This window comes from Peromyscus maniculatus, chromosome 18, assembly GCF_049852395.1.
Source record: "Peromyscus maniculatus bairdii isolate BWxNUB_F1_BW_parent chromosome 18, HU_Pman_BW_mat_3.1, whole genome shotgun sequence".
Lineage (NCBI taxonomy): Eukaryota > Metazoa > Chordata > Mammalia > Rodentia > Cricetidae > Peromyscus > Peromyscus maniculatus.
Genome location: NC_134869.1, coordinates 1,322,025 through 1,345,005, shown reverse-complemented (window position 1 = coordinate 1,345,005; position 22,981 = coordinate 1,322,025). Strand labels below are relative to the sequence as shown.

Below are 22,981 nucleotides of genomic sequence, written 5' to 3'. Positions count from 1 at the left end.
AGGGAACGGCCCAGAAAGATGGTTGAGGTCTTGTTGTGCACATACAGGGAACAGAATCCCAAGCTGGGGCAGAGGTAAAAACAAAAGGAAACAAATGAGTGTGTTATGATATTCCTTCCTTCAGGACATTTTTCTTAGAAAAATCAAGAAAAAGAAGAAGAAAAAAAATGCAAGCAAACAAACACAAAATAAAAAAAATACTATAAAACCAGAAAGAAAACAAAAAGCCAAGAAGAAAGCTAAACCTCCCTTAAAGTCAAAGGATAAAATGGAGATAAAGGGCGAGGGATGGCGGGAAATCCCCCATCTATCAAACTCAGCTGTGTAGCCATTTACAACAAAGTCATGCTGTGTGTGCACACGTGGGTGTGTGCGTGCATGTGCATGTGTGTATCTGTGTATTGTGTGTGCATGCATGTGTGCATGTGTATGTGTGTGCACACCTGTGTCTGTGTATGCATGTGTGTATGTGAGAGTGTGTGCGCGTATGTGTGCTGAGCACTTGTAAAGCTGGGTGACATTAGCAGGTTTGTGTTTTCACTCTGCAGTGTGCTGGTCTTTCCAGCAGTACTGCTGGCCTGTGGCCACTGCTTTGGGAAAGGTCTGCACCCTTTGCTCTCCAGCTTCTGATTCAAAGACCCAGTTCCTTACAAAAGGCAAAGCAACTATTGACATAGCAGAGCTCAGATTAGAGAGAAATGCTCATCCTGAGCAGAAGGCTCCTTACGTCTGTTGTGAGAGGGTCTCATAAAAGGGGAGTTTGGGAAGGGCTGATTGATGGGAGATGTAGCCTGGCTTAGGTGCAGAAGCCCTGGTATAGGGAGGAAATCCCAAAGTTTTGAGGGGTTTGGGTTCAAGGAACCTATGCAGTATTTTCTGGGTCACTGGAGTGGCAGAAAGATTCTAAAGAGGAAATGGCTGCCTGAAGGCCTGGTGGGCATATCCTTGGATACATTTCCAATATCCAATGATACAAAGGAACTACAGAGATGTCTGGGTACTGGGGAGAACATCTAGACCTGTATAACCTGGCAGAGTATGGGGCAGAGGCAACAGCTCACTGTACCGCAGCCAGGAAACAGGGAGACAGGAAGTGGCCAGGGTCCAAACATCCCCTTCAAGAATGTGCCACTAACAATCTAACTTCATCTCTCTAGGCTCCTCCACTTAAAGTTTCTATTATTTCACAATTGTGCCCTAGGCTTGTGACCAAGCCTTTAATGGAAGGAGTAACACTCCAAATCTTAATTACAGCAGTATGTTGGGTTTAAAATCTAGTCATGAAAAAATTGGCCATGATCCTTGGAAGAGGTCACACAGACTACTCTTCAGTGGCCTGTAGAGACCCAATCCAAGTATGGATTGAAGGACTTCCAGAAGGTTCCTGGGGTCTTTCCTCAGAACCTACTTCAGGCTCTTCCTCCACAGCCATGTTCATGTGAAGTAGAGCCAGAGCTGCTGGTGGCCCCTCCAGTGGGTTTTGGTGACACTTGGCTATAGTAATACACTGAACCATGCAATAGGAAAGTTGTTTTCTTTTCAAATTAATTTCCTAACCTTGAGAAGCCATCAAGGGCGCCTTAGTTTAGGACTCATTCAACTGTGCCACATCTTCAGTGCTTGCAAACATCTAACTTTCTCTGGAAGCTTAGAGCTATAGCAAGCAAGAATATCCAGTATGAACTTAATAAAATTACTTAATTTGTGTAAATCTTTATCTTTTGAAATAGTCTCTTGGATCTCAAGTTGGTTTGGAACTTTCTAAGGATGACTTTGAAGTTCTGATCCCCCTGCCTCTACTTCTGGAATGCTGAGATTACTGGCATAAACCACTATTCCCAGGTTTCTGTGCAGTTGGGGATCAAAGCCCAGGCATTTGAACGCCAGACAAGCCTCGAATCACTGAATTACATCCGCAGCCCTTGTTTCTGGAAATCTTTTTATGGCTGTGTTGTTCATTTGTTTGTGGCACAAACTAATAATCCCCACTATGGTCCTCACTCACATGCAGTTTCTTCTGAAATGCATTTATTCAGCTTATGATGGACAAGTTAAAGAACCATCACTAGGTGAGTCACGGCACGAACATCACTAAGGTTAGAACCGAAAGTGGTGCACTTGACGGTTGACAAACTTGGTCTGAAGTCTTGGTCTGGGTGCTGATTCCGCCCTTTCTGATTTGATGAAAAGAACACATTGCTGTAACACAGCTGACTGGAGACCAGGCGTGGCCAGACTTTCTCTGCATGTTACCTGTGTGACCTTGGGCATGTAGACATCTCAAAGCCTCAGTGTCCTTGGTTGTCAAAGGAGAAAGGACTGGATGGTTCCAGATAGACACAGTGAAGATCAAGTTAGAGAGTGATGACACACTACGGTGAGCAAGTGTGATCTTTCAGTTACCACTAAGACACCCTTTTAACCCCCAAGGTCCCACACAAGGTATTGATCACCTATGCCAACAAGGAGACTGTAAGTTCTCTCCTTGGGGTGGGTTTGGATGGACATGATGTGAAACAAAGAGGTCCAAGTTTATGGAGGAGTGTCAGAAACAGGGAAACAGCTCTTTCCTGACCTAGACACTAGATCAACATCACAGCTCCTAATTCCTCACGCCTACCTGCACGCCATTTGCAAGGTGACTGCCACACTTGGGATATGTTTGTAGCCCCCCCCCCATCCTATGCTGGAAGCTTGTACTAAATCTGATGGTACTGAGGGGTAGTGGAAGCTTCAGGAGGTCAAGCCTCAGAGATGACTAGGCCACTGTGGGTGTTGTCTTGGGTTGCCATAAAGCAAATTTGTTTTTCTATCCTCGTTCTCCTGTTTTATGTTTTGCCTTGTGACCCCTCTCTCATGAGCTTCTATCCCATGATCCCCTCTGCCTCATGGCCCTCACCAGAAGCCATGTACGCTCTTGTGTTTGTCTCGACAGACCTCTTTTCTTTCTACTGTACCCAGCCTCAGGCATTTCATCACAGCTACACATAGATTAAGACAGAAACTTGGCCATTTCTTCAGTTGGAATGTACATCCCTCATCTTTAATTTGAGGCTTGGCTATGTCCCTGACTTGGGCCAATGAGATGGAAACAGTGCTTTAAAACGAGCTTGTACATTTAGGCTTTGTCCTCTGTGCATCTGCCATTGTCATGCTGAGAGCATGTCCTGATGAGCTGCTGGGCCACTTGGAGCCAAGCATAGATTAACCAATTGCTGTCTAATCCACAGGAATAAGAATAGCGATATAGCAGGAAGATGGCTCAGTTGGTAAAGTCCTTTTGTCTGTAGAATCCATGTGAAAATCCACGTGTGATGACACATACTTGTAATTCCAACACCAGGGAAGTGAGGGCAGTAGGATCACTCATGCCCACTGGCCAGCCAGCCTTCCTAACTGGTCCAGGCCAGTGAGAGACTTGACTCAAAGGAGGTGGATGGCATTTCTGAGGGTAACACTTGTGGTTACATATACATATATGTGTACACATGTACACATGAATGCTCACACACAGACATGCATTAAAGGATAGTTTAAGCTGCTGAATTTTGGGGTGGTTTATTATATGTCAATATAATGACATATATACTTTTGATATACTTATGACAATCAATAGATGTTAGGGCCCCCTACTCTGTTCCAGGCACAGGCATTTTGGTGTAGTCCAATTTAATCTCTGTACTGGATAGTTTAATGTCAGCTTGACACAAGCTAGAATCATCAGAGAGAAAATGCCTCCATAAGGTCTGGCTGTAGGCAAGCCTATAGGTCATTTTCTTAGTGAATGATGTGGGAGGCCCATCGTGGGTAGTGCCATCCCTGGGCTGGCGGTCCTGGGTTCTATAAGAAAGTTGAACAAGTGATGAGAAGCAAGCCAGTAAGCAGCACCCCTCCATGGCCTCTGCATCAGCTCCTGCCTCCAGGTTCCTGCCTGTTTGAGTTCCTGTCCTGACTTCCTTTGACAATGAACAGTGATGTGGAAGTGTAAGCCAAATAAGCCCCTTTCTCCCCAACTTGCTTTTTGGTCATGGTGTTTCATCACAGCAACAGAAACCCCAACTAAGACGATTTCCAAATATTTGTTGTTACTAATGAGGAGGTTGAGACTTTGAGCAGCCTCCCTGGTCCAGGGTGATAAGGAAAGGAAACACCAGAGTGTGGAGGTAGCCCTATTGTGACTCCATTCTATCAGGGAGGAATGAGGTGATGGGAATGGAACACAATGAAAATAAGTCACAGCTGGGCTCTGAACCAGACTCAACCATAGTCATCCCTGAGACCACAGCAGCCACCATGACAAATTCAGGACAGTGACATCACAGGGTGACTCAGGCTGGAGATGGCAGGACAGGGAAGCCCTGGAGAGAGCCCTGGTCAGCTATAAAACCTCAGTCTAAATAGGGACAGGGCGGTAACATTAGTAGACAGGGATGGGCCACAGAACTGAGTGGTTTGGGACAAATAATAACTTGAAACTTATTTTGGAAAAATATTTTCCCGAGTGTCTCACTGAACCCTGTGGGAATGAGGAATTAGTAGGGAAGCCAGGAGGGAAGGGCCCACAGGGTTGAGAAAGGGGCTCCTGACCAGTGGGCTCTGATTTCCTGAAGCACAGAGCATCAGATCTTCTTGGGAACAAGGACTTACTCATCCACCCAGTTCTGGGAGTTATCCATGTCCAAGGCTGACTCATTCTGAGACCCCTCTACTCATCCCCAGTGGTTGTGACAACAATCCGTTATTACACTGAACACACACCAAGGGCCAGACACCTTTTAATGCCATCCATCTTTAGTGACTCAGTTCTCACAATGAGTTCAGGGTTAGTTATTCTTATGATTTCTATTATAGCAAAGGAGAAAACAAAGGCACATGGAAAAGAAGTAAGGTGCACCTTTGACTCAGAGAGAATGTTCTGGACCACTGTGCTGTATGTTTTAGTGAATATCATTGTGATGACTCAGGCTTATTATTAAATGAGATAATGTACATCAGGCACAGAGGTCATTGCCAAATATTTACGAGGGGCTAAAATATCATCACAGTGTTAAGCATTCTGCTACAATGAAACACCCAAAGCAGGGCGACTTTTAAAGAGAAGAGATTAATTTTACTTCATAATTCTGGTCCAAGTGTGAGGGGTTGCATATGGCGCTAGTCTTCTTACTGGATGTATCCTGAGGTGACACGGGACACTGTATATCAAAAGACAGAGGCATGTACATTTCTCTGTCTTGCTTTGTTCTTACAAAACTACCAGGACTCCATTATGATGACTTTATCTAGCCATAATCTCCTCCCAAAGGCCTCATTTCTAACCACAATCAATTAAATTTCTATACTCATAACCACTGACATTGGGGATAAAATTTCAACACAGGAAGCCCTGGAGGGCACTCAACCTATATCTAAACCAGAGCATTGCACATTGTTTCACTGGTACACATCTTATTTTATTACCTTATGCGAGTTCCTTCTGTGGCCCTGCTTAGGGGGGGAAGTCTTAGTGGAGAAAAATACTTTGGCTCATGATGGAACTAAAAGATGAATTCCTGAAGACTTAGAGTCATCTGGATCCAAGGCTTCATGAGTGTCCAGGGAAAAGAAAACAGGACCACGGCCAACATCAAGGAGTTGAGGACAAGAAATAGGAGAACAGGGAAGGCCAACAACGTTTCCTCATCCTGAAGTGAGGCCCCCTTCAGGATCTCCCTAGGGGCACTGTGTGGGTAAAACACATCACCTTTGGTAGAAGAGCCCTTCTGTGGTGGGGGCATGAGAAGCAGGTGCACCTGACAACAATGATATGCAGGGATAGTAACCATGGAAACAAGTGACCCAATGGCAGAAGATTCAGGAGAAGTGGCACCAACAGATGACTACCAAAAAAATCTAAGAAGTGCCAATGTTTTTCTTTGGATCCTAAAAGGTCTGGAGGTCTCCAGGTGACATTAGATCAGGATGCTATTGTCCTTCTCATCATTATTTCAGCTTCTGTCCAGTACTAAAAAGACTGGAGAACTGGGTGGGGCTGGTTTCTTCATCACAGCTCCTCCAGGATCAGCTCAGTTAGGGAGCATCTTGGATGACTGGAGGGACAAACTTTGAGTGAGGATGGCCACTGCCTACATGACGTCACCTCTGCTCTTCATGATGCTTCTTGGGAAGGTGCTGTAGAGACTGCAGCCTGTTCTGCCCATGCCATTCAACCATGGCATCTGTCAGTGTCTAGAGGTGTTCTTGAGGCATGGCTAATGACATATCCTGGGATGAGATCAGGGGTGTTTCTAGACATCCAGTGATGTGACCACTGAACACCAAAGAATGACCTTGTCTAAATGTTCCTGTTGCCAAAGTGGAGATACTGTTCACTGGGCTGCATGGTCGGTCAGGTGCACACACACTGAAATTCCAGACAACTGACTGGAAACTTGACTCTGCCGTATAGTGACAGGGAGAATTGATGTATTATACATATAGTCATCAAGAGGGTTCAGTTGGGTCTGTTTGATAAATAGCATCTGGTATCTATGTCTTCCTACCACACAAACTCAATGCAGAAGAGATGATCAGATTGCCACACAGCTGGGGACAGATCTTGTCAGAGTTCAGGTACTTTACAGATCCTCCTAGTTACAAAGCCAAGTATGGAGATGCAGTCTTTGTCCCGTGAGCTGTACACGCTTCAGCCCTTGCACAGGCCTGAGTCCGGGATGCGAACATCTTCCCTGGAAGTGACTAACTGTTTTGCTTTAACTATCCCACACCCTGGGAGCTTAGTTTTGAGGCGTTATGAAATTGTCAGTGCAAACACGGAGAAGTAAATGAGATTTATAGCCAAATCTGGTTTGACTAAAGGCCATACTTGCTGAGTGGGTGGGGGAACCACCACTCAAGTCTGAGAAGCAGGGTCTCCAGCTGATGGAATTCATACCATAAAAATCTATCACACATGGACCTCAGAGCAGGAAGTGACGTCAGAGACTTTCTTGTCAAAACCCCCTTATTTTACATTTGAGAACCTGAAGTCTACGAGGGAGGAGAAACTTCCTTAGAGTCACACCCCAGTTATTAGAAGGGAGGAAATCAGAGCAGAACACTCCAGACACCCTGTCGTCTCCACTGCAGTGGGGTCCCTCCCAGGTTAGATGTCATAAGAAATATGATTTCCTAAGCTTTCAGTTTAAACTCCACGAAGAAAAAGAATTTGAGCCTTAGAAGCAACGCATACAGTAGGGTTTGCTTGCTTTTTTCCAGGCCCAGAGGCAATATTGAGGCAATTCCCTCTGTGGCTGCCTTGCTCTGAACATAAACACATGTCTACCATACACACACACATACAGGCACACACATTTGCTATCCTTTCCCGGAATGACTTAATGATTTCCATGTAACCAATACGCTGCAGCTGTTGGCTTCCACCAGCGGGGCCCTTAGAAAATCATCTGTTATCAAATTGCCTTTCTATCCATTTTTTTTTCCTCAACCCGGAAACATTTTATTCCGTTTCTCTTGGAAAAGAAAAAAGTAAGAGAGGCTAAGATGATTCCCTTATGCTCTAGAATTTTGTTTCAATGGCAAAATGCCATACCTAGAATCCCGGCCATGTTATCAGATGAAGCTTGATCTATGCTTTCCCAATTAAAAACAAACATCTGAACTGAGTATCAAAAGCACACAGAAAAGACAAGAAAAGTGTGGAGGAAAATAATTTTTAAAAAAGTAAAAAGAAAATTCTGGGACTCAACTTCCAACTAAAGATACCATGAGTGCCAGGGGAGGATCTGGGAGGATCAGGTATCTAGGGGGTGGGGGAGGGGATGGGAAGGTTGCTCATGCATGGTGGATTGCATATGGTGGGGAGATGCAGGAAGTGAAGTGTGTGTATGGGGGCGGGCAGGGCATGTGCTCAGAGGTTGGAAGTGAGATTAGAGAAGATATCCAGTAGCCAAGGCCAAACCTCAGCTGCATTTGCTTGTTTTGTGACCTTCAGAAAATGGACGGACCTCTGAACTAACGTTTTAAATCTGCAGAGTACCTCCCCGCCCCCCCCCCCCCCAACTCGGGTGACTGAGGACTGGAGTGGGTGCTCATTATGGGGAATGTTTTTGCTCCTTCCTCAGAGAGGGAGATCTGTGGTTGGTATGTAAAATGAATAACAAAATTTCTTAATTAAAAAATAAATATGCTAGTCTCAAGTCTTTTGTTACATCAGCGGAAATGCATTGAGACGAGAGCCCGGCTCTGCCACTTTGTGGCTCTCCTGGTAATAACTAGCACCTTTCTACCCAGCTGCCTATTCCACCCGTATAACGGGCACAAGGGCTGTTGGGAGGACATGAGGACATGCTATCTGGAAGTAGTTGTTCTATGGACGATGTACAAGCATCAGGATTCCCTCCCTCTGGGTAAGTGGATTTTTTTTTTTATTATTATCTCACAAGTGCTGTGGTTTGGATGGGGTTTGAGTGTCCGCAGGGACTCACGTGTCGATGTTCTATCACTGCGTGGTATGAGGAAGGTGCAAACCCAATTCGCTTACGGTGTTTGGAGGTGGGGGTTCTGTGACATGACCAGGCTTTGACAAGGTCATCAGGCAGGGTCTGCCATTGACTTCTAAGAAGAGGGAGAGAGACCAGAAGTCACATACCCACATTCCTGTCGCTTGCTGAGGGTAACTTGCTCTGCCTCAGGACTCTGCCAGTAAGGTCATCCTCAGATGTGGGTCACTGACCTTTGACCAGAACCATTGGGCTTGTCTCTGTAATGTGCCTAGCATGTGGTATCCCATTATAGCCACAGAAAACACACCTCCACAAGGAGGATTTATGAGCCTAGTGTTTCTGGAGGGCAAGTCTCACACGCCCCTGCAGCACCGTAGGTATGAACCACACTCATCCAATTCTGTCTCCCATGTACTTGATGCTTGACCCTGACCAAGGAAGGCTCAGTTTGTTGGTTTGTAGAATGGGTAGATAACAAAACCCACCACACTGACTGTCAAGAGGGTTAAAAGCCATGTCATGTATCAAGTGTATGAAAAGTACTCAATAAACATCAGGGGCTGTCCCCGCGATTGGGTATTTTGGAATCTGATGAATATGTTCTCCCCTTTGCATTTCCTGAGGTGGAAACTTGCTTTCACTTGTTGTTCATATGCTTTGCCTGGGGAAGACGAGGATTGTGACAGCCACTCAAAACAGGACCAATGACAATTAACCGTTGGCATTTAGAGTAGGCCTTTCCAATTAGATTTTTTTCTTAATGTTTTTAATATGTGTGTGTGTGTATGTGTGTGTGTGTGTGTGTGTGTGTGTGTGTGTGTGTGTGTGCATGCGCGTGCGCATGCACAGAAGCCAGAAGAGAGAGTTGGATCCCCTGGAGCTGGAGTTGTAGGTAGTTGTGAGTTACCTGATGATAATGCTTTTAACTGCTGAACCATCTCTCTAATGCCCAAAGTAGGTATTTTTGAACCTGCGGCAGGGCCATTGTTTCAAGCAAACTAATTTCCCAAGTATTTTGGGGGCTAGTGATGTACTGAGAGCAGGAGAAACGTTTCTTTGAGGTGTCTGTTCTCATGGTCACTGTTAGAAGCATGAGGAAGCATGGCCATGTTCAATGAGAGTAACAAGTGTACTTGGAGGGGAGATTCAATTAATAACATTTATATATATATATACATACATACATATATATATATACATATATATATATATATCCACAGATGATGTGCTTGATATCTGTGAACTCATTTATTCAGATGATGACACTGTGAGTTAGAGACTGTCATCCTCAATGGAAATATGAAGACAAGAGACACAGAGTTAGGGGGTGCTCAAAGACATGGGAGCCATGGAATGAGGGAGCCAGGTACCCAGCCTAAGCATTGGGCCCCTCCATCATGGGCACCTCTCCATATTACATTACTTAATCCTAACAACCATGTTTGGGGACATGGATCCTGGCATTACTGAGGTGGAAGGGTAGTTAGTGTGACAAGGTCACATTGCTGGGTAGTGGCACAATCCATAGCCCATTCCTAGCTGTATCCCATAGTCCTGTGTCCAAGCCAAGGCCTAATATATTGAATTTTCATGTGTGTAAGTATGTGTTCATGTCTCTGTCTCTCTGTCTCTGTCTCTCTGTCTCTCTCTGTCTCTGTCTCTGTCTCTCTCTCTCTCTCTGTGTGTGTGTGTGTGTGTGCCGGTGTGCATGTACTTGAATGTGCATCTGGAGGCCAGAGGTGTCTTCTTCAGCCATTCTTCACTTTAGTTTTTGAGACAGAGCATCTAACTGAACCCAGAGATCATGGATTTAGCTAGACTGACTGGCCAGGGAGCTGCAGAGATCTGCCTGTCTCTGTCTCTCTGATGCTATGATTCTAGACGCATGCTGCTGTGCCTGGCTTTTTACCTGGGTGCTGGGGATCTGAAATCAGGTCCTCATGCCTGCATGGCAATCACTTAACCAACAGAACCACCTCCTCAGTCTCCAAACCGCCACTTTTTTATCTCACTCCCCCTTTATGCTGCTGGCTGCTTCAAGGCTATCGGTGTGTTACTGTATCCTTAGCAGCTACTAGTGTCTAGCATTCAGTAAGCATCCCATTTGTGTAATATCATCCCTGACATCCACAGGAGACTAAGTCCAAGGCCCCATGCCAATGCCACAGTCTGTTGAAGTTCAAGTGCCTTCTGTAGAGCAGCATAGCATTGCATATAATCTGTGCACAGCCTCTCATGTACTCTAAGTCATCTCCACACAACTTAGCCCCAACACAATACAAACAGCTATTATGCTGCACTGTAAGAGGAAGAATGACCTGGGGAGGTGATCCACACATATTCAGTATAGACATGATTTGGCAGGAGGGGCAGGATATTTTACCTCTGTGTTGGCTGGCTCTGTGGGTACAGAACTCACAGATAGAGGGTGCCACTATATTTGCCTTTTAAAAATTTAAGGGTCAGGACAGCAAACTCTAGAGCTTGCTTCTTCAGGCCCCTGCCACAGCTCAGTCCCTTCTAGCTGCGTCATCTTGAGCAAGTGCCTCTGAGGACCTCTTTGTCACTAATCTGGTGGTACCAACAATTGTTCCCTCACAAGCCAATGCGATGAGTAGGTGACCACATCAGACGTTCAGAAGATGGGGCTGGAGAGACAGCTCAGCAGTTCAGGAACAGCAAGCAACAGCATACTCCTATTGATCTAAACCCAGCCTTCACTGGCACCACACTTACATGCAATACCCCCCAACACCCGAAAATAATAAAAATAAATCATATAACACAGAACAACAAAAAATATACAGAGGAGACGTGCTGCTGCAACCAGGCCAGGGGAGATTCTTGCTAGCATCCTTTCTCACTCCCCCTGGATGTCTGATCTGCAGAGAGATGGCACATGACTAAACTGAATGATGAATTTACCACTCACCCCAGCAGGTCGTGGACTGAAGAACAGAGGAGTGATTTTGCAGTCTGGGCATACACAAGGACAGTCAGCAAAAGTGGTGTGTGGCCGGAGACAGCCCTCAGAATGTTTCTGCCTCAGTCCACGCTGCTGCTGAAACATAGCACCACAGACTTGGGAACAACACAAGCTTATCTTTCACAGTCCGGGGGGTTGGGATTTCAGGGTCAAGAAGCTGGAAGATTCCCTGTCCATCAAGGGCTGCTTCCTGATCACAGATTTGCAGATGGAGCCTCATTGCTATGTTCTCATGTGTCGAGGGAGCATATCTGTGTGTGTGTGTGTATGTGTGTGTGTGTGTGTGTGTGTGTGTGTGTGTGTGTGTGTGAGAGAGAGAGAGAGAGAGAGAGAGAGAGAGAGAGAGAGAGAGAGAGAGAGAGAGAGAGAGAGAGAGGAGGGTTGCATATGAGTATGTTGGTTTCTGTGGAGGCCAAAGGTCAACATCAGGTGACATTCTTCAGGAGCTGTCCACCTTGATTTTTGAGGGTGGGTCTCATTAGTACCCAAGGCTTGCCAATTAAACTTGCCAGTTAGCCCCCTGGGATCTGCCTCTCTTTGACTCACCTGTGCTGGGATTACAATTGCGCCCCACCATGCCCGGCTTTTCCACATGAGTGCTGGGGACTGAGAACAGGTATTCACTCTTTACAGACTGAAAAATCTTTCCAGGTCTTCTTGAAGATTTCTTGTAAGGGCACTACTCTCATTCACAAGGGCCTCAGCCTTACAACTTAGTCCCTTTCCAAAGACCTCACCTCAAATTCCCTCTTTTTGGAGGGGAATAGGTGTCAATATATGCGTTTGGCAGGGACACAGCATTTGGTCTGTAACAGCTTACTGGATCCTGGCTCACACTCATCTTGGCATCAGATGGGTCTCCCCACCTGCTGCGCACTGTGCTGTGAGGGTCTGACCTGGGGAAAATGGTGCCTATTTTACCTTGTCTGCCGTGTAGGTGGTGGCATAACTTTAAGCCAGAGTTCCCTACTTCATTGTGTCCTCAGTGGAGTGGAGACGGTACAGCAAAGCCCTGGCCAAGGCAGAGTGGTGGGGGAATTCAGAGGACGAGTTCAAGCACCTGGCTTGTTCTTGGAACAGAGCAGATCCTGGCCTCCCCACCCAGCATAGTGTTTGTGTCTTACTCCTCTTGACTCTCATATAATGCAGAAAGCATTGGTCCTCACAGTGCTTGATAAGTGGATAAAGGGTGAATTGCTTGTTAAGCCCTTGGGGATTTGAGGACAGTAAAGTAGGTGTGGGGAAGGAGGGAGACAAAACTGGGAGGGGGAGGAGCTGAGAAGGGAGAGAGAATAAAGGCAGAGACAGCAAGGAGGGAAAGGGTGGGGGCTCTGGGCTCTGGGTGGGCTGGCTGGTTATGCCCTGTGCTCAAGCACACGACTTCCCTGAACCCTGGGTGGCTGAGTTGGTGAAGAATGGAGCTGTCGGCACCTGGGAAGCCTGAGGAATCCAGGAAGGCAGCAGAGCTAAGCTTGTGTTTGTGAAGTGGGAGAAGTATCCTAAAGGCTGGTCTCCTGGTCAAGGCTGTGGGCAAGTATTCTGCAAGTGAGAAGCTGGGCAGGGAACATCTCTACAGTTGCAAGGTACCATTCCTTCCTCATGCTTGCCAGGGCTTTGCAAGTCATACATTCTAACTATGAAGTCACCCATCTCAGGCGTCCCACAACCACTGCTCCTGTTTGATGGGCAGGGGCATTCAGGATGCCATTGAGAGAGTGGGGGTGATATACCACCCCTGTTGAGTAAGGATACAGGGGGAGAATGAGCCCCATCTGAGGAGAAGGAGAGAGGGATGTAGGAGAGGGAGAAAAGGAACGTGGTGCATGTAATGACAGCCACAGGAATTACTGCTAACACGTGGCAAGCAGATTGCTTGCTGGGTGCTGTTTGGAGGGCTTTGCATGCAGAACTCATCAATCTTCACAGCAACACAGTCTACCCATGCCTTTGGGACCCTCCTCTCATGAGTGAAGAAACAGTCTACCTATGCTTTTGGGACCCTCCTCTCATGAGTGAAGAAACAGTCTACCCATGCCTTTGGGACCCTCCTCTCACGGGTGAGGAAACAGTCTACCCATGCTTTTGGGACTCTTCTCTCACGGGTGAGGAAACACAGGTACTGAGAGTGTCTTCTTTAAGGTCACAGAAATAATAAGTGACAGGCTTGGGACTGGAGAAGGAAAGAGGTAGAAAGGTCAATGCACTCACTGGCAGAGATTCTCAGCAGAAAGCTTTCCCACATGCTTTCTGTTTCCTGGGCTGCTTTGCCATGCTCCCTACCCAAGCACTGGCTGACCCTGTCAGGCAACCCGGGGCAAGTCAGTTGACATGCTCACCAGTCCTGGGTCTGAGAGGAACTGTGTGACCTAGAGCAAGTCGCCTTACCAGGGATGCGTGGGAAAAGAGCTGTGCTAGACACCACAGACAACATCTAAATTGTCCTCCAGCAGGCAAATGCTTGCTCTTTCTAGAACCTTCCTGGTAAGTGTCTCCTTCATTCACCAGTTCAATGATGACTCATACAGCAAGGACAATTAGGGGTTAGGGATCTTACAATAAGACTAAGGTGGGACACCTCTGCTAAACAAGCTGCTTCTCCAAATCTCCTTTTTAATTAATTAATTAATTAATCTTATATCTCAGCCAGTTTCCCCCCTTCCTCTCCTCTCAATCCCTCCCCCACCCCCTCTGTCCCACTCCCCAATCCACTCCTCCTCCATTTCTGTTCAGGAAAGGGCAGGCCTCCCATGGATATCCAAAAAATAGGGCATATCAAGTTGCAGTAAGACTAAGCACCTCCCCATGTATTAAGGCTGGGCAAGGTGACCCAGTATGAGGAGTAGGGTCTCAAAAGCCAACAAAAGAGTTAGAGACAGCCCCTGTTCCCATTGTTAGGAGTCTCACAAGAGAACAACTGTACCATATACGCAGAAGGCCTAGGTCAGTTCTGTGCAGACTCCCTGGTTGTCGGTTCAGTCTCTGCGAGCCCCTGTGAGCCCAGGTTAGTTGATTCTATGGGTCTTCTTGTGGTGTCCTTGACCCCTCTGGCTCCTACAATCCATTCTCCCCCTCTTCTGCAGGATTCCCTGAGCTCCGCCTAATGTTTGGCTGTGGGTCTGTATCTGTTTCCATCATTTGCTGGATGAGGCCTCTTAGATGACTATTGGACCAGGCACCAATCTGAGCATAGCAGAATATCATTAGGCATCATTACATTGATATTTTTTCCCCTCCAGTTGTGTTTGGTTCTATCCTAGGTCTCTGGGTCATGCAGCCTATGAGTCCTGGTGTTATGCAGTGTCAGGGGTGGGCTTATTCTCCTGGCATGGGTTTCAGGCTAGACCAGTCATTGATTGGTTGGCCACTCGCTCAGTCTCTAGGCAGCCCTTACCCTAGCATATTCCATAGGCAGGACGGACTGTAGGTCGAAGGTTATGTGGCTGGGTTGGTGTCCAATTCTTCCACTGGAAGCCTTGCCTCGTCACAGGAGATGGCCAGTTCAAACCACACATCTGGGATTGCTAGGAGTGTTAGCTGGGGCCATCCTTGTAGATTCCCTTGCACCAGCTGTTTACCTGACCCTGAAATGCCAACCCTTTCCAGTAGTCTCCCTCAGTACTCTCTCCCTCCATATCCATCCCGTCCTCTATCTCATCCCATTTCCTCCTTCCCGCCAACCTGATCACTCATGTTCCCATCCCCATCCACCCCCAATCCACTCACAAAGTCTCTTCCATTTCTCCTTCTCAGGGAGATACGGGTGTCCGCCCTTGAACCCTCCTTGATACCTAATCTCTCTGGGTCTGTGGACTACAGCATAATTATCCTTTATTTTACAGCTAATATCTACTTATGAGGGAGCACATACCATGTTTGTCTTTCTGGGTCTGGGTTACCTCACTCAGGATGGTTTTTTCTAGTTCCTTCCATTTGCGTGAAAATTTCATGATATCATTGTTTTTAACAGCTGAGTAGCACTCCATTGTGTATATGTACCACATTTTCTTTATTGATTCCTCGGCTGAGGGGCATCTAGGTTGTATTCAAGTTCTGGCTATAATAAAGCTGCTATGAACATAGTTGAGCAAGTGTCCTTGTGGTATGGTTGAGCTTCCTTTGGATATATAACCAAGAGTGGTATATCTGGGTCTTGTGGTAGATTGCAAATCCACCTTCTTACGGGGAGACTGCAGCCAGCTGAAGGCAGACAGGTGCTTCTTAAAAATGTCTCTTTCCACCTTTTACCTATTACTACCAGCCAATGAGCAGGCACACCAGTACCAGTTTCTGTTTGGTATTGCTTCCCAGTCACCTCATCTCTACCAAGTACCCCAGAACAGTAGCTATGAACTGGACCTGGCTCGGCCTACCCACCAGGTGGAGCACTCCTGCTCTTCCTTAACCTGCAGAGGTCATCCTGCAGGAGAGATGACACTTTACAACTTAATGTGGCAAGTCTCAGCAAGATAGAGACCTTCAGGAAAGAACGCAGGAGACCTGGAGTAAGCACGGTAGGACTCAGAGTGATGTCTGGGCAAAGGAAAATGACGTGACCTACTGCCTTATTCAATGCAACAGAACTTTCTGGATGCCTTCCCTGGACTCTCCCAGCCCCAGGTCAGCATTTATGATCTCCCTGGAACACCTCCTCATAACATTTGCCGTATTCAATTTACATCATCTCCTTGCCTGTATCTCTTACAACTGGGATCACATGCGCTTCCTCTTGGAAACACTGGTGCCTACACGAAATCTGGCCCTGCGAAAGGATTAAAGTTCTTTGTTGAATGAATGAAACTTGCTCTATAGACAAATTTAAAACAGATTTATTTGGGTACCAATGCCCTGGAGAGGAAATCCTGGACCACTTAGACCCTTATCCTCAGCCATGGAAATTGCATAGGAGATTGAGAGATGCAGCTCAATGTTCCCTAATGTGAGCCATGGAAGGAGAGACCAGCATCAAATTCACATCCAACTCTGCCCCAAGGATGCTCATGTTGCCTTTATCATACAGAGTAACCAGACAGGGAAGATGATGTTTCTAGACTCAGTTGAGCCTGGAACCTCTTGAAGAAACACATGGTCTCTAATCTGTGTTTTGTTTCATTCCCGTCTCCAATAAGGGAGAAGGGCATGAGTTTTAGGATCCACCTGTTGGGATAAGCAGGTTCAATCTTTATTTGGGCCCCTCTTGTGCTTCCTGGACCTCCACCTTCCCCACTGGAACCCTGGCAAGGAGGAAACGCAGCCACACTGTACAGAGGGGCCCAACCTCCTTATAATCCAGCCTGGTCGAAGCCAGCCCAGGAACAAGCCACGGGCCCTCTTGAAGGAAGTGATTCAGAAACCATGATGGCCTGGCGGCCACTGTAATTCACAACACATCAAGAGAGGAATTACGTGCAGGGTTGAGATTACCAAAACTCATTTCTCTTTCCTTTCTTTTTAAAATTTTTTTTCCTCTCTCTCTTTGGCCACATAGAGTAATTCCATGGCAGCCCAGAAACACGTGCTTCTCATCAGTGGCTTGGGCATCATCTTGGAAGAGAAAACAAGACAGAGGAGGCCCAGGACATAATGGGACCCACAGAAGGTATGTGATGGTGTGTGTGTGTGTGTGTGTGTGTGTGTGTGTGTGTGTGTGTGTGTACCTTTTATCACATCTTTCTTGTCCATGTCAACATCCCCAGAAGATCTGGAATGGTCAAGGAGAAAGTTTGAGTATGCCACTTCAAATACCTCTGTCTACCAATGGGCAGAGTGAGGCCCTAAGAGGGGACGGGAGTGTCTTGTCACAGGTCCCAGTCACTTGTGCCTTGCGTCTGGCTGCAGAGACTGTCATTTTATACTTCAAATCTAAAATTTTGGACAAAGCATGATTTCTTTCCCTGTGAGTTGTAAAAAGCAGACTTTATGTCGAGTGTGACACCCATTGACTGTCCTTGCTCTCTTACTTGCAAGGGGAGGGAGACAATTCTGTATGGAGCCACGGGTGGAGGCGTGTGAGCAGTCTAAATGCTTTTCACAGTTCTCATCTGATTGGCTGTCCCTGTAGAGTGTGACACGGGTGGCCTTTAGCTCTGACTATGTTGCTCTATTTTCCCTTTCTACTTCTCCATCTTCTCATTTCTTGCATCTCTATCTCCTACGTGGGGCTCTGCCCTGGGTCCCCTTCTCTTCAAACTCCTGAGTTCCTGGGTTCAGTGGTTACCAGTTAGTTCAAGGTTTCTAAATCTCTTCGGCAGCCTGCTCACATGAACACACACCTGCACAGGCTGCACTTGGGTACCCCAAATGAAATTTGACAATTGCCCCCCAAAGCTTGTTGGCTGCTTGAGTTTGTTGATAAGCAGCCGTGTGTCCAGTATGGTGAGTGTGTGAACACCATAGACTTTCTGGAATCTTGAGGATCTGGAAGGGCCTGAGGCCCAGAGATGACACAGTGCCCTGACTAACTTACTTACCTCTCTGGTTTCTTCATCTGCAAACGGGGATAGTAAAAAAATACCTTAATTAAGAGGAAATAGGTAAAAGTAGGAGAGAGAGGAGGGAGTCTATGAGCAAGTGCATCATGATCATGATGGGGAACCAAACTAGTGGGAACTCAGGACAGTTGAATCAATGGCTATGGAGCGTGCACAGGACTGGACGAGGCCCTCTCCATGGTGAGACAGTTGTGTAGCTTGATCTGCTTGGGGGGCCCCCTGGCGGTAGGATCAGAATCCATCCCTGGTGCATGAGGGGGCTTTTTGGATCCTACTATCTATGATGGGACACCTCATGCAGCCTTGAGGCAGGGGGAAGGGCTTGGACTTGCCTCTACTGGATGTGCCTCCCCTGGGGGGCCTTGCCTTCTTGTTGGGGAGAGTGGGGGTGGGTTGGAGGGGAGGCTGGGGCGGGGAGGAAGGAGGAGGGGGATCTCTGATTGGTGTGTAAAATGAATGAAAAAATTTCTTAATTAAAAGAAATTATTAAGGGGAAAAAAGAGGAACTAAGTAGATACCGCACCATAAGCAGAGAGCCGGGCACACAGCAGAGAGCCGGGCACACAGCACAGGCTCAGGCGATGCTGAGCCGTTGTTTTCACTATGCATCTTGGTACACCGCCCACCTGAGCCACACTTTCTCACCATTTCCCAAAGACAACAGTCATTTGGCTTCAGGCCACTGTCCTGGTCTAGGATGCTCTCCACACACATCTAGGAGCAAACTCCCACGAAGTGCTCAGATGGAGGCCAGCTACAGTTTCCCTTAGAAGGCACTAGCAGCTCCCTTTCTGGTTCTTAGGGAGTGTTATGTTACTGCCAGGGAGCTGATAGTACTGAACCCCAGCCACCCACATCTCCAGTTTCAGTATCATACTCCACCCCACCCACACACACCTGCTGAGAAGGCGATGCTGGCTCAGATCATGGTACTCTTTCATAGCTGCTCACTCTTACTGGGAGAGCAGGTATCTATGTACCTATATATCCATCTATGTATCTATATATGCATCTATACATGTATGTATGTATGTATGTATGTATTTATCTATCTACCTACCTACTTACCTACCCACCTACCTATCCCACCCCCCTCTCTGTCGGTGTGTAGGAACATACACATGCACGTGTGTGCATATGGCCAGAAGACAATCTTCGTTATCACTCTTCAGGTACTTTCCATCTTTTGTTTGAGAAGGGTCTCTCACTGGCCCTGCCTTCTTCAAGTAGGCCAGGCTAGCTGACTAGCAAGCTTCTAGGGATCCACCGGTCTCTACGTTCCCATCTCACCATCACTGGAATCACAAATTCGTACTGTGGCCCTTGGATTTGTACATGTGTTCTAGGGATTGAACTCTAATCTTCATACTTGCGAGGCAAGCACTTTACCAACTGAGGCTTCTTTCTAGCCTGGGAGGCCTTTCTTTTTCAGGCACATTACCCTCTGAGAACTTTTCTGCGAATCCTTCCTGGGAGTCCAAAGCTGGGTTAGTTGTACCTTCCTAGTATCTCCAAAATGTCTTCCATGAGATTCTGAAGCACTCCATCTTCAGTGTTCCATTAGCTGTTGTCTCCGTGGGACTCTAGTTTTTCAACACAGACATTCATTCACCAAGCCTGTTTTAGCAGGCACTGAGCTTAGAACCCAATAAATAAGTGGACAAGAGAACTTTATGTTCCAGGGGCTATCTCTCCACAGACTGTGAGCTTCTTGGGGACTCACTGGAGATGCAGAATGGATGCATCAAATGAAAGGGGCAGAAACTGCCATGGGCTAAATATGGGGCAATGACTTGGCTTTATAGTGATATTCATTCTACAGTGTTTCGTGAGCACCATGTCCCGTTGCAGGTACTGGTGCAATAACTGAGCAAGATGAGACTTCCGTCCAAGCATGGAAAACAAAAGCAACCCTGGGTGGGGACTAGTGTGCTGAGTGCTGTGATTGTGTCTACAGAGGGAAATTGAGAGCAGGGCTAGGGAGTGACCCTGCCACCATGCAGGGTCTCTGTGCTCTGATGGCCCCAGGTGTGACCAAATGCTCTGCTGCTGCCATCTTAAAATTCCTAGTACATTTTCCTTTGAACTCGTGTTTTGTGAGGACCGATGGGACAGTGGATTACGTGTGCAAGCAGAGGGGACAGAAGCAAGACACGTGTCTGAGTCTTCAGCATCGAATTCTAGTGGACTGGTGCTGTGCTGTGTGGGAGGCTAGGCGAACTTCTACAACCCCAAGGCAAGTGGGCTAGACCACAGCTGAGGAAGTAGGAGCACCGACAGCAGGGAGAGCCATGCTGTCTGCTAGAGCAAACTAGCTTCAGATGCAAGAAGGGCACCCCAAGAAAAACCAAACGACCCCTAAACCCACTCATCCTTCTTACTAGCTAATATACTGTGGTGAAAAGGACAACACAGAAAGAGAAGGAAGGAGGGAGGGAGTGAGGGAGGGAGAGGGAGAAACAGCCCAGGGTTCCTTTTCAGTTCAGCCCTTCTTTGCTGAGTGAGCATAAAGCAGAGAGTGTTCATTGTGGGATATTTGTACACTGTGAAGATGTGTCTTTGCCAAGCTGCCTTCTGATTGGCTTGATAAAGAGCTAAATGGCCAATAGCTAGGCAGGAGGTAGAGGTGGGACTTCAAGGCACAGAGAGGACTCTGGAAAAAAGAGAGGCAGAGAAGCCAGCCAGACATGGAAAGAGTCAGATACACAGAATGGGATAGAGGTAAAAGCCATGTGGTTAGAATGTAGATTAATAAAAATATGGGTTAATATAAGTTATAAGAGCTAGTTAGGAATATGCCTAGGCTATTGGCTGATCTTTCAGAAATAATAACAAGTCTCCATGACATTCTTTGGGAGCTGGCTGGTGGGATAGAGAAAGAATTGCTACAAGTGTTGGTAAGCTGGATGGGCCAAAAGAAGTGAAATGGAGACAGTTTTGTGTGGTATTTCTGCTGTTCTGGCATTTGAACTAGGAAATACAAATTACATAATTTCATTGATTCTGTTTATGAGTTCAAAGTTCTTATATCTGCATTTAATAGAGTTTGGCATAGAAAAATATAAAAGTGGCAAAATTTACTTATTTATGCTATTTCAAAAAACACTAAACTGCAAAACAAACAAACAAACAAACAAACGAACAAACAAACAAACAAACTACCATGACAGGTTAAAACAGACTGTTTGAGAAAGCAGAAAGCATTATATCCCAACAACATTAAGGGAATTTCTCCTTTGTACTTTAAGGATACAAGGAAGGGAGAGAGAGAGGGAGGGAGGGAAAGAAGGGAGAGGGGAGAGCGGAGTTGTGGGGATATATGGTGGGCTATTCTAAGATTTCACTGTAAAGCAAAAAAAAAAGATGCACAAGATGAAAATTATCCTTGAAAATGTCTCATGAAAGCTGAGAAAACCCTTCAATGTGAGTGACAACCCCTCAGTGTGAGTGACAACCCCTCAATGTGAGTGACAACCCCTCAATGTGAGTGACAACCCCTCAGTGTGAGTGACAACCCTTCAATGTGAGTGACAACCCCTCAGTGTGAGTGACAACCCCTCAGTGTGAGTGACAACCCTTCAATGTGAGTGACAACCCCTCAGTGTGAGTGACAGCCCCTCAGTGTGAGTGACAACCCCTCAATGTGAGTGACAACCCCTCAATGTGAGTGACAACCCCTCAGTGTGAGTGACAACCCTTCAATGTGAGTGACAACCCCTCAGTGTGAGTGACAGCCCCTCAGTGTGAGTGACAACCCTTCAATGTGAGTGACAACCCCTCAGTGTGAGTGACAGCCCCTCAGTGTGAGTGACAGCCCCTCAGTGTGAGTGACAACCCCTCAGTGTGAGTGACAGCCCCTCAGTGTGAGTGACAGCCCCTCAGTGTGAGTGACAGCCCCTCAGTGTGAGTGACAACCCCTCAGTGTGAGTGACAGCCCCTCAGTGTGAGTGACAACCCCTCAGTGTGAGTGACATCCCCTCAGTGTGAGTGACAACCCCTCAGTGTGAGTGACAACCCCTCAGTGTGAGTGACAGCACCTCAGTGTGAGTGACAACCGTTCAATGTGAGTGACAACACCTCAGTGTGAGTGACAGCCCCTCAGTGTGAGTGACAACCCCTCAGTGTGAGTGACAACCCCTCAGTGTGAGTGACAGCCCCTCAGTGTGAGTGACAACCCTTCAATGTGAGTGACAACCCCTCAGTGTGAGTGACAACCCCTCAGTGTGAGTGACAACCGTTCAATGTGAGTGACAACCCCTCAGTGTGAGTGACAGCCCCTCAGTGTGAGTGACAACCCCTCAGTGTGAGTGACAACCCCTCAGTGTGAGTGACAACCCCTCAGTGTGAGTGACAGCATGGAGCTCCACTCCTCAGTGTGAGTGACAGCATGGAGTTCCACTCCTTGGTGTGAGTGACAGCTTCTCAGTGTGAGTGACAGCATGGAGCCACACTCCATGCTGTCTTCCTTCACTAGTGGGAGATATCTTCAATGTTTGCCTCGAGTACTGGAGAAAGGGATGGTGAGACTCTGCTTTGTGGCCAAGCTGCATGAACATGCCCTGTGTCACGACCACTGGCATGCCCTTAGTTAGACTCTATTTCTCTTCTTGAGGTCTCCTCTGGAGCATGCCTTTGTTTGTTCATGGAGAAAAAGGACAGAGGGGCTTCTGGGCTGTTTTTATTTTTTATATTTTATTTTTTTTAGATAAGATCTCATGTACCCAGGTTAGTCTGAAACTACTTAAGCAGCTAGGAATGACCTTGAACTTATGATCCTCCTGCCTCTGTATCCGAAGTGCTGGGATTACAGGAATGTGCCACCACATTTGGTTTTATGTGATTCGGAGGAGTGAACTCAAGGCTTTCCGCATGCAAGGTAAGCATTTTACCAACTAAATCACATCTCCAGCCCTTCCTGTGCTTCTTAAACAGTGTGTCTCATGTCTCCTGTTCCAGTCCATTTCTCCTCTAAGCTCATGTGACTCCACAGCCTGTACCTCCTG

The 22,981-nt window shown here is 46.8% G+C and overlaps 1 protein-coding gene and 1 long non-coding RNA gene across 4 annotated transcripts in view; one reads left to right on the top strand and one right to left on the bottom strand.

Annotated features, from left to right (window-relative positions):
- Positions 1–22,981, bottom strand: part of Syn3 (synapsin III) — a 445,154-nt gene that overhangs the window by 112,040 nt on the left and 310,133 nt on the right. The window lies entirely within an intron of this gene.
- Positions 12,801–22,981, top strand: part of LOC121823796 (uncharacterized) — a 30,693-nt gene continuing 20,512 nt past the window's right edge. The window contains exons 1-2 of the long non-coding RNA XR_013045767.1: positions 12,801–13,073; positions 16,976–17,086. This is a non-coding gene — a long non-coding RNA (uncharacterized LOC121823796). The remainder of the gene's footprint in view (positions 13,074–16,975; positions 17,087–22,981) is intronic.